This window comes from Cenococcum geophilum, assembly GCF_001692895.1.
Source record: "Cenococcum geophilum 1.58 unplaced genomic scaffold K441scaffold_20, whole genome shotgun sequence".
NCBI lineage: Eukaryota > Fungi > Ascomycota > Dothideomycetes > Gloniales > Gloniaceae > Cenococcum > Cenococcum geophilum.
This window is the reverse complement of record NW_027137578.1, coordinates 1404012-1415650: the sequence shown is the minus strand read 5'-3', so window position 1 is coordinate 1415650 and position 11639 is coordinate 1404012.

Genomic DNA, 11639 nt, shown 5'->3' with positions numbered 1-11639 from the left:
GTCTCCTTAACAGAATATCCAAATACTCTATCCTACATTGTAGTACTCAGGCGGATGATCCTTATTAACGAAGAGCAACGCCTCGTCATCCTCATCACTACCTGTATCAACCTCTGTCAAGTCTGTGCCCCACTATGCATCGCCGTTTGTTTCTGATTCCGCATATTCGCTCTCGTCAGAGGAACAGTTGACTGCCGGACGTTGTCGCATGTCGCGTTGGTACCAAATAAACGAGGGGTTGCTGCAGGAGATTACTAATGGATGAACGTAATAGGAACGTGTAGGATAATCGGAACGTCGAGGTGGAACGCGGCTGCTCGAGCGAAGTAGAAGAGAAGACGGTCGCTGTCTGTTGGTCCATGGAGGATGAGCAAAGGGTCTCTGAGCACGCTGGTATGCGAAAATAGAGCTTGTTATGAACTGCGCGCCGCGTTCCTAGCATGAAGGGCAAGGGTATTGTTGGAGTTTGCGCTATGCTAATACAAGCAATCCGGGTAGTCTGAGCGCTCGAGCCACTGGCCGCAGGTTTAGGCGGTTTTTGTAGCAAGTCAGCTTTAGAAAACAGCATCACTGTTAGCGACTCAGTCAATCGAGGCATGGGCACGGCAAAAGGGACGCGCAAGCCTATACGATTGGATTGTCTATAAACGAGAATCTAAAGCTAGGGAAAGGAAAGGAGAAGAAGAGCAGCGCCGTTTGATATTTTATAAGATCTTCGCGTCACATGACCGTAATATGCGGCAATCTGTAGCAACTTGCCGGTGCGAAGTTCTGCAGTGCCGTAACATTACCCCCCTCTAAAAAAGCCTGCCCTTAGGCTTTGTCGCTAAAAGTCTTAGCAAGAGAATCTAACTAATTAGATAACTTTTAACCGCTAGTTAAAGTTCTTAAATATCTTAAGACCTTATATAATTAAGAAATTTCTAAGGCGTTTTTATCCTTATATTCTTCTAATAGCTTATTATTTTTATTATGCTAGCATTCTATTTACTTATCTAGGTACTTTAGCGGTCTAGGTTTATTAGGGTAATAGCTATAAAACTTTTAAAGCTTATAGGGACTACCTATAAAGTTCTATATAGAGTATTAAGTAGGGTTTAGGTTATATCCTTTCTAACTAATATAATACTTTAATATTCCCTTTATAAGTTTATAGGCTAGTATTTCTTTAATTTCCTATTTATTATTACTATTAACTTAAATTAGTAGGGAAGGTTTATTCTTTTATTTAGGTAGTAAGTTATTTATAGCTTTTTATAGCTTATCCGGTAAGAAAATAAAGTAAACTTTAATTAAGTCTAGGAGCTTAACCTTATATAAGTTGCCTATTTTATTAAGAATTTTATACAGTCCTACTATCTTATAGTTTAGCTTATAGCTAGGCTATTCTATTTTTTAGTTCTTTATTATAACCTAGACTATATTACTTATAGTAAAGTTAGGCTTACGCCTATACTTATTCGCCTACTATTTTATTAATTTTTAGGCCTTTTTTAAGTTTATATGGGCTACTTTTTAGGCTTCTTCTAAGCGCTTAGCGTATTGCTAGGCTTCCTTATAAGATAGTTTTATATATATAGTCTAGGGCCCTTCTGGTCTTTCCTAGTTAAAGCTTATATAGGGTAGGTAACCTATTTCTAGTTAAATAGGAGCAAATCCGGTAGAGTTATAGGGTAGGGTTACTTAGGCGTAGTTTATTAAGGGTAATAGTTTAGCCTAATTATCCTAAAAGTAGTTAATAAAAGGCCGGAGTCTCTAGTCTAAGTATTAATTTATAATCTTTATTTAACCGTCTATCTAGGGGTAATATACTATAGAAAGCTTTAGCTTAATACTTAGAATCTAGGTAAACTTATTCTAAAAGGCTAATATAAACTACGGCCCGTAATTAGATATAATAGTATCTAGTAGTCTATAAATTTGGTAAATATAGTAGATATATAGTTAGGCCGCCTCTTTAATATTAATATTTTTATAATAGGGAATTAAAAACGGGCGCTTGCCGAAGCGGCTAACTAGGATTATAACTATATTATATCTATTATAGTCTAGAGGTAGCTTATAAAAGTCTATAGAGATATATTACTAGGTGTAGTTAGGTATTAGAAGGGGTTTTAATAATCCTAGGGTCTTATTTTATAGAATTATAGACCTATAGCAGTTATTGCAGTTCCGTATATAGCGGTTAATATTTATAATTATTTTAGGCTAGTAGTAGCGGTTATTAATAATCTTATAGGTTTTTTTTTAGGGTAGGCTGTAGAGACCTAGGTATATGCTTTAGTAATAAGCTAAGTCTGTAAGTTCTATTCCTCTACTACTACTAGCTATTTACGGTACTTAAGTAGTCTACTTTTAAGGGACTATAGGCTAGAACCGTTCTTTGCCTTTTTACGGTACTCCTATAGAGAAGGGGCCATACGGTTTACCTATAGTAGTTTATTAATAAGGTTTAGTTCTATAGAGTTAATAGGGCATATCTTAGTATCTAAAGAGTTTATATTTAGTTCTACCCGTATTTAGGAGTTAAGGTGCTCTAGTTATAGTAGCGCTTAAGTTTATAATAAGATCTTTATAGCTATCTAGTTATTTATATCCTATTTATACCTTATAAAAGCGTCCGTATAGTTAATAGCGCTTAGCCTATATATAATTAGGAAGTTAAATTAAAATAGGGTGTCCGCCTAACGCGCCTATTAGGCTATAAGGGCTTTTATTATTATAAAATATTCTAAGGCCTTATAATTAGAAACTACCTAAATAAACTTAGGGGTGCCTTTTAGTTAGGCTCGCTAATGCTAAAAGCTAGAGATAATAGCTAGTATTTCTTTATTATATATTGGGTAGTTTAGCTTAGTATCTACTATAGTCTTTAAATAGTAAGCAATAGGGTACTATTCTCCGTCCGTCTACTTTTGGGAGTAGATGCTAGCTATAATACTATTTAAGGCATTAGTTTTTAGTATTAAGGGCCGTTCTAGGTTAAAGTGGGCGAGTAAGGGAGTAGAGACTAGTTATTTCTTAAGATTATTAAAGGTCTGCCTATATACGGTATTAAAGTAAAAAGGCTAGTTCTTATAGGTAAGTAGGCTTAGTAGCTAGGTAATTCTGCTATAGTTCTTAATAAAGCATTAGTANAAGTTATAGAACCCTAAGAATAACTATACCCCCTTTACGGTCCTTAGGGGTACCTATTAGTTAATTACGGCCGTCTTTTCTAGGTCTGCCTTAATCCCATTTATACTAATAATAAACCCTAAGTACTTTATACGCTTAACACTAAATTCTAACTTCTTAATATTGGCTTAGAGGCTAGCTTTCTAAAGCCGTTATAGGACTTTATAGATATGCTCTTTATATTCTAGTTTATTTTTAGAGTAGATTATAATATTATCCAAATATACTGTACAGAAAGTTATTAAGGTAGTTAAATAGTATATTATTTATATATTATTAGTATATAGCCAGTCCGTTAGTTAGTCTAAAAGGTAGTACTTTATATTTATATATTCCGTAATAGGTCTAAAATATAATAAGGTTTTCTAATTTAGGGTTTATCCTAATTTGGTAAAAAGCTTAGCGGATATTAAGCTTTATAAAGATCTTAGCTCTACTTATTTGGGCTAAAGTCTTATTAAGTAAAGGTTGTAGGTAGTGGTCTTTAAGGGTTAAATTATTAAGCTTATAGTAGTCAATATAGAAACAAAGTCCTCTATTTAGCTTTTTAGTAAAAAGAATAGGTAAGTTAAAAGGGGCTTAACTAGGCTTAATAAAGCCCTTATCTAGGTTATTAATAAGATACTACTTTATAGCCTATAATTCGGCAATAGATTGCTATTAAAGGGGGCTATAGCTAAGGGTAACTACCTTATCCAGCTTAATTTTAATCTTATAATTGTATAGTTAGTAAGGCGGGAGTATATTAAACGCTGCTTTAAAGAAAGTATTTTTAAATTTTTAGTATTAATGGGGTAGTTTCTATTTTACTAGCTCCTTATCTATAAGCTCGCCTTTCTCTTAGGCTAGGGCTTCTTTCTCTTTAATTATTTAATTAATTTTATATAGGCTAGTTATAAAGGTAATAGTATTAGGCTGAACTAGGTTCTAGTAGAATCCTATAGCGCTAATATAGCAGATATTAACTAGTAAGAGGTCTATAGGTTTCTTTATAGATGTTTATTAGGCTATATTTTATAATATAGGGTTTATAATCTTCCTTAGCTTATATTCCATTTTCCATAAGTTATTTTTTTTAGTCTATTAGTTTAGTATATTGTTTAATATCCCTAGCCTTCCTTTATAGCTATATAGGGCTTAAGTTCTTTATTAGGGACTTAGCTAGGCTATTACTAACTTCCTAAGTCTTTAGTGTGGGTAGTATAATATAGGCAGTCTAGGGGCGGTATAATATACGGATCTATTATAGATTAAGCTATATATCCTTCTTAAAAGCCTAGTCTTTATACGTCGCATTGGCCTAGTAAATAGTGTTTATCTACGGCTGTATAAGGTTTTTTATTATAATACTAATCTCTTTTATAAAGGAAGGCGTTAGGGGTATAGTTTTAGGCTAAATAAGCTGCCTCTTCCATATATTAAGCTATAAGCCTAAATAGGCTAGCTATTTTCTCTTTAAGATTATATTATAGCTTTTAAGATCCGTAATAAGAAAGGGGACGTTATATTGCCTTTATCTATTAATATAGAGGTAAATCCGCAAGATAGTTATAATAGGTAGCCCTATTTATCCGTTATAACCATAAATAGGGATTAGTTTAGGTAGTTCTTTAAGGGGTATATTTAAAAAGTTAGCTAGTTTTATAGCGCACTTTATATTAATTAAGGTCAAGGTATTTACTCCTAAGTTAGCTAAAGTAGAGGTTAAAACTTAATATCTATTACGAAATAAAGTGTAAGGGATAGTATAGCTTTTTCTACTAACTAGCTAACCTAGATTAATATATAATATATTAATCCCTTTTAACCCTAAAGAGGAGTCTTCCTCTAGGGTTCTTCTTTTTTTAGCTCTATACTATCCTCCTAAATTAATAGAACCTTATTAATTTTTACCTTTATTAGGTAGTTCCTTACTAAGTAGCCTATTTAACTATATAAGAAGTAAGCTCTTTAATCGCTAAGGGCCTATATATAGGGGTCGCTGTATATAGGCTAGGTATATACTATACCTATAGTAGGGGTAGCTACGCGGCTAGTTGCTAGGTTAACTATAGGAGTTACTAATTATGCTAGGGCACTATAGGCCGTACTCGCAATACTTATGGCCTAGTTTGTAAGGTTTTTAGTTTTTAGCCAATTAGCGCGTACCTTAATTTAATAGAGGCCTTAGTTAATAGCTAGGTAATAGTCTATAAGTTCCTTTAACATTTATACTATAGTATAAGCTAGTAATACGGCCTACTATAAGTTTAGGGTAAGCTTATTAAAGAGGTTTAGTAGTAGGTCTTCCTAGGGAATCTAGGCCTATCTAGCTAGGTATAGAAAGTGGGTTTAAAAGGTTTAAAAGGTTTCCGTTGTTTTTATATTTAGGCTTTTATAGCTAAGGTAGGCGTTTTATACTTTAAAAGGGTCTTTATAAATAAAAGATAAGTATTTAATTATTTCTTCTTTAGAGATAAAGGGGTCTGCTAAGTCTTTAGTGTATTATGGGCATGAATGCGTTTAGGTATCTCCGCCAGTACGGCTAAAAATATAGGCTATTTTAGCTTAGGCGTTAGGGAAGTAGTCTATATTAACTTTAAGCTTATTCCATAATTAAAGCTTTTAATTATTAAATATAGGGTTAGTTCTGTCTGTAAGTAGTAGGGGATTTATAACCTTTACTAACCGCTTTAGTGCTATATAGGCCTTAGTAGATCTACTAAGGCGCTAGAATAGGGCCTAAAGGACTATAGTAAGTCTTTAGTTATCTAATAATAACTTATTATTAGATATAGGGGTATCTCTAACTTTAAGCAGCTCTCGCAGTTATTTAATTTCGGTATTAGTAGCTATAAGCTTCGCCTAGGGGGTTAAAACGTTAATTATTTCTTTATCTAAAGTATTTAAGGGTCCTATAGCTGCTTTACCTACTACTATATTTTATAGTATAGTAGTAGGGGTATTAGGTAATTCCGGGTAATTTCTTTAGGAGTTTTAGTTTATATATATCTTATAGGTCCTTTCCTTAGGGTTCTATTTTTTTCTTTTAGGTCCTGTCCTTATAGTCCTAGTAATATCCTTAGGGTCCTATTCTATATTCTTATAGATATATTTAAGTTCCTTCTTAGGAAGAAAGAGTAGAGTAAGCTTTAGATAATATTAGCGACTTAGTTAATTAAGGCATAGGCACAGTAAAAGGGACGCGTAAGCCTATACGATTAGATTATCTATAAATAAGAATCTAAAGCTAGGGAAAGGAAAGAAGAAGAGTAGCGCTATTTAATATTTTATAAGATCTTTACATTACGTAACCGCAATATATAGCAATCTGTGGCAACTTACCAGTGTAAAGTTTTGCTAAGTTCTACTAGTGCCGTAATAATTAATAATAATAAATTCAATTTACCGCCCGTCCTAGTCCCCCTAGTGGGTCCACGCAGGCTAATACCTTCTATAGGAAAAACTCTATCTTAGAGAAAACCCAATCGCGGGCCGCGCTGGAGAGACGACGGCGTTCCGATATCGGGGCGCCGGCAACTTGCCTTCTGCCTGGCTTAGAGTCTATATATTAAGCTATCTAACCGCGCTTCGCGGATGATCTTATACTGCCCCTTCTTCCCTTATCCTTTTACCCATATCCTTTTGCCTATATTCTTTTACTAGTCCTCTAAGCTTTAAAAGGGCTAGTATCCCCTTATATCCTCTGCATCTATTACCTTTATAGCCTAAAACTAGGCTAAAGCACCTAACTGTATTAGCTACTTTGTAGCCGCTTAAGCACTTCTTTTATTATTTAAGACATCTTAGAGGCGTTTAGAGGTATATTATACTATAAGGTCCGCCCTTTAGTATTATAGACATTAAAATAGTATATAGTATACTATCTACCTTATCTAACTATATTCGCACTATAGGAGAATTTTTGGTACTTTAATAGATGCAAGCTATACGTTAAGCCCTATTACCTCTATATAAAGGAGAAATAGTGCTATAGCCTCTACTTTTGTTAGATCTTTATATAATAGGATTATAGGTTTCCCCTATAGGGTCTTCCACGTAGTTTCTATGCGGTTTTTAGCCTTTGCCTACTACTATTAGCGCCATTCTAGGTCTACCCATTTCGCGATAAGGGTGATTTCCCGCCAGTGGTGCTAGTGGCCTCCTATACGGTGGCGGCGCTCTATCTACACTCTACCGGCGCTCCGCTAGCTACGCCTATAGGGGTTTATTATAGCTTCCTGCTCTATATAGTCCTTCTAGTATATAAGGAACCCCTATATTTTATTCTTATAGTCCTTTACGCGGTCCCTAAGCACTTTTAGTAATACTAGTAGCCGTCTTATTTTTTACCGGCGCCTTATTAGTATTTTCTAGATACCCTTAAGTACCTCTACTAATTCCTTTTCTACCCTATTAAAAGCTGTCTTAGTGGCTCTTTAGAGGGCTGTTATTTCAATATAGAGTTAGATTAGGGGAATAGCCGCTTCCTTCTCAATTATAGCTATTAGTGTTTGCCGGTATGCTTCTATAACCCTATAGAGGCATTAGTTCTAGACTTTCTATAGTGGTTTAAGTAAGCTTTTTACTAGCGTTCCGCCGTTGTCCTATACTTCCTACACTTAGGCGCTATACAGCATCGCTAGTTAGACGGTGGCTGTATATAGGAGGCGCGAGCGGCGCATTAATGGGCCCTATGTAGATGTAGTGATTCTTAACATCGCTTTAAAGGCTGCTGATCCTTTAGTTGCTACCTTCTTAATCTATTTTTTTTACTAAAGCTTAAGGTCCACCTAAATCCCTAGGATTCGCATGCTAGTTTTCTAGGGAACTGTCTCGCAGCTGGCGATATGTATAGTAGACGTAAGGTCTATAGTGGCATGGCGCCGTTGCCTTGTAAAGTGTATAAGCTAGTACTTTTTAGGGGCAAATGCCGCGCCGTATCGGTTTGCCTATATAGTATAGTAGTTATAGGCGGCTTCTAATTATTAACAGTTCTCTGCCGCGAAGTCCCCCTAGGTAATAAGATTTATATTATCTACGAAGCCAAACCCCAGCGTGCCACTATTAGGACTCTAGAATTTCTCTAAAAGTTTTAATATAAAAAAGAGAAATAGAATTGGCAATAAGGGAGACCCCTAGAGGATACCTATCTGTATCTAGATCTAATTGCTCTTATATCCTATAAACTTAATATAAGTCTTATATACTATTAGGAAGCTTTATATAAAGTCTATAAGCCACTTTAAAAAGCCTTTTTTTTTAGAATATAGAGGAGCCTTTTATAGGACACGTTATTAAATACTCCTATTAAGTCTAGGCTTAGCATTAATACTATATACCTATAGCGCGTTCGCCACGCTGTCTATACGCAAGAGCTAAGTAGTCCTACTGCTAATAGTATAGATCGCTTGCGCCTTACTCCTATCTAGTTTTAAGGGAGTAGACTGTGCTCTTTCGCTGCTTCTAATATAATATTAGCTACGTGCTTTTCTAGGACTTTTGCTAGCGTATTTTTAAGGGTAATTAGTCTATAGCTACCTAGGAGAGAGTAGTCTTTCTTTCCTTTCTTGCGTAATACTATAGTTATAGATTCTTTAAGACTTTCTAGTATTGTTCTATTAGCAAAGTAGTGGCTAGCTACTTTTGCTAAGTCTTTTACAATAACTAGGGCAACTGCTTTAAGAACTTTATTTAGTATACTATCTAGCCCTAGGGCTTTTCTATTTAGAAGGCTCCTAATTAGCTTACCAATTTCTTCTGTTAAGATAATAGGGCTAATATTAAGTACTCTTTGTTCTATTATTGCCTCTATCTTAATATCGCTAAGGTCTGCTATTCCAGTCTTAGGAAAGAATTTAGCTGTAAGGATATCTGCTTTTATAGTATTATTGTTTATTAAGGGGTCCTTAATGGACCTCCTAAGGTCTAGTAAATGGGGGTCCGCCTTTACTATACTTGCTTTTCTGCTCCATTTTAATAGGATCTAAAATCCTTTATTATAGGGTTTTAATTAATTCTTAGTAAGTTTATAAATAAAGCGCCTTTAGTTATTATAACTAACTCTCCTAGTTTCTTTCTAGAGTTAATTACTTAGTATTAGGTATCTTTATAAGTCCTAGGGGTTATTATAGTCCTAGTACTGTCGCCGCGCCTAATAGGCGCTAGCGTGGAGCTATATAGCATTTAGTAACTATTCTCGGCGGGCCTACTGGCTAGGTTATGCTTGCGGGCAGTGTTCTTTAAGTGCTTATTTAATCCCTTCCTAAAGGGCTTAAAGGGGGTCTTTAGATGTGGCCCAGTTAAGCCCCTAGATGCTTTAGAGGAGGCCCTATAAGTCTAGTTTTTTAATAGTAAGGCGCTGGCGTTCTGCTAGCGGACAGCCGGCGTTATTAATTTGGATGCGGATGGGTATGTAGTCTCTTATAAGGGCCTATTCCTTAACTATGCTATAGAAGTTAACTCTTCTATATAGATTTGGAGATATAAATATAAGGTTAATTATACTCTCCTATTGCCCTCTTTTCTATATAGGCTCTCCTTTTAGTATAGTAAGTATAAGACCTCTAGCTTTGGTTTCGGCCAGTAGGTATTCCGCCTGTTTTTCGCTAGCTATATACTTTCCACCTTACCTTAGGTGGTAGGCGTTAAAGTCGCCTAGGAGTACGATTTCTCCCTTAGCTTCCTTAATGGCCGTTTTAACTTTTAGCTATGTCCTAATTTAAGGGCCGTCTTCGCGCAGGTTATAGATGTTAATAATTATAATTTCTAGCCCCTCTAGGCGCATCTAGAGGGCTATAGTAAAGGGGCCGTACTATCTACGCTTTTAGTGCGTGGTATTAATATTCTGGCTAATTATAAAGCAGATTTTTATTATAGGGAGGGCATTATACATAAGTGTAAATCCCCTAGGGTAGTATGTTAATTTAGTATACCTATTAAATACTAGCTCCTAGACTACAAGGACCTAGTAATCCGCCGGCATAACGCTATTAAAAAAGGGGCGATACGCCCCTTGATTTGCATTTCCGTATTTATACTAGATAATTATATACTTATTTATTTAGGGTAGGTATAGGCTTATCTATATCTGTATTCTGCTCCTCTTTATTTTTACTAGTTATTGTTATTACTCTATTAGCATATAGCCGGAGCCTTAATTACGATCTATCTCTGCTTACTTTATTAATAAAAGATAGTTTGCCTAGTCCCCGTTTAAGTAGTTATTCTTAGATCCCTAATAATTCTTATCCTTTTTTTTATTAGTAATAATTATAAAGTTTCCTAGTATTGGGGGTGGGTATAATATTATTTCTGTGGCTTTTTATATACAGAGTAACTACGTTAGAAGGGCCATTCTTTTTATTTGGATACCTTTAAGGTAGCTTTAGAAAGTCCTATACTTCTTTCTTTACTATACTTTATAGGCTTTACCGCAATTAATATAGGATACCCTTTCTTTAGGGTAATCTGTGGTGCTATATGGCCCTATATATTATCCGCATTTTATTTATTTTCTATATACGCTTTATATATGTCCCTATTAATTATATCTATAGTATTACTTTATAATTAGGCTGTTCTTAAATAGCCTAGTTTTAAAAAGCTAAGATTTAATAACTATCCCGCTTTTTATAATTTTATGCTAAATTGCTTAGGTTAGGACGCTAATTATAAGTATTCCTCTAGTCTTCTTAGGTTCTCTTTAGGTGCTACTAGCGTTTTCCTAGCGTTTTGCCTATGCTTTAGGGTTATATAGCTATTAGATCCGGCTAATAGCTACTTTAGGCATAAGGCGCTTTATAGCTTTATAGATAGATTAGGTTAATTCTAAGTTATCTATATTCCTTCCGCTGTTAATTAGGGTCTTAAGTAGGACCCTAGGTACTTCTAAGAGGTAGTCTTTTCTTAGTATTTTAAGTCCTAGCGTATCTAGTCCGTTTAAGATTTAATCCTTTATTATTTAGGAGGGGATATAAATGTCTATATCCCCGCTATTAAAAGTGCGTACGGCGTATACGCTTAGTATTATTCTCTAAATATTCTTAAGAAGCTCCCCTGGTTTATGGCCCTAGGGCTCCTTAAGCCGGACGCGTACGGTCGCTCTCTGTGGTGCCGCGACTGCGTTTACTATATGGGCCACTTACGTAGCAACGGCTGCCTAGGTTTAGCCCTATACTAAAGAAACTTTTAGACCTAGGGGTCCTTCTTTACACATTTCCTTTTAAATTTTTGTAATATTAGCTTCGATCTAGTTAAGCTAGGCCTTAATCTCCTTCTCTTAGGTTGTTTAACGCGTTAAGAGGGTTTTAACGTGTTATATTACCTCTTAAACAGCAATAAGTATCTAGTGTTATAGGGTTTCTTCCTCCTCTTTTATAAGATCGTCTTTAATTTGTCTAAGTGTTTTCTTTAGTTTTTACTATTGCTGGTTAAGCTGGTAGCTATCCTTTCCGTATTATTGCCCGCCTGGTTCGTGGTTT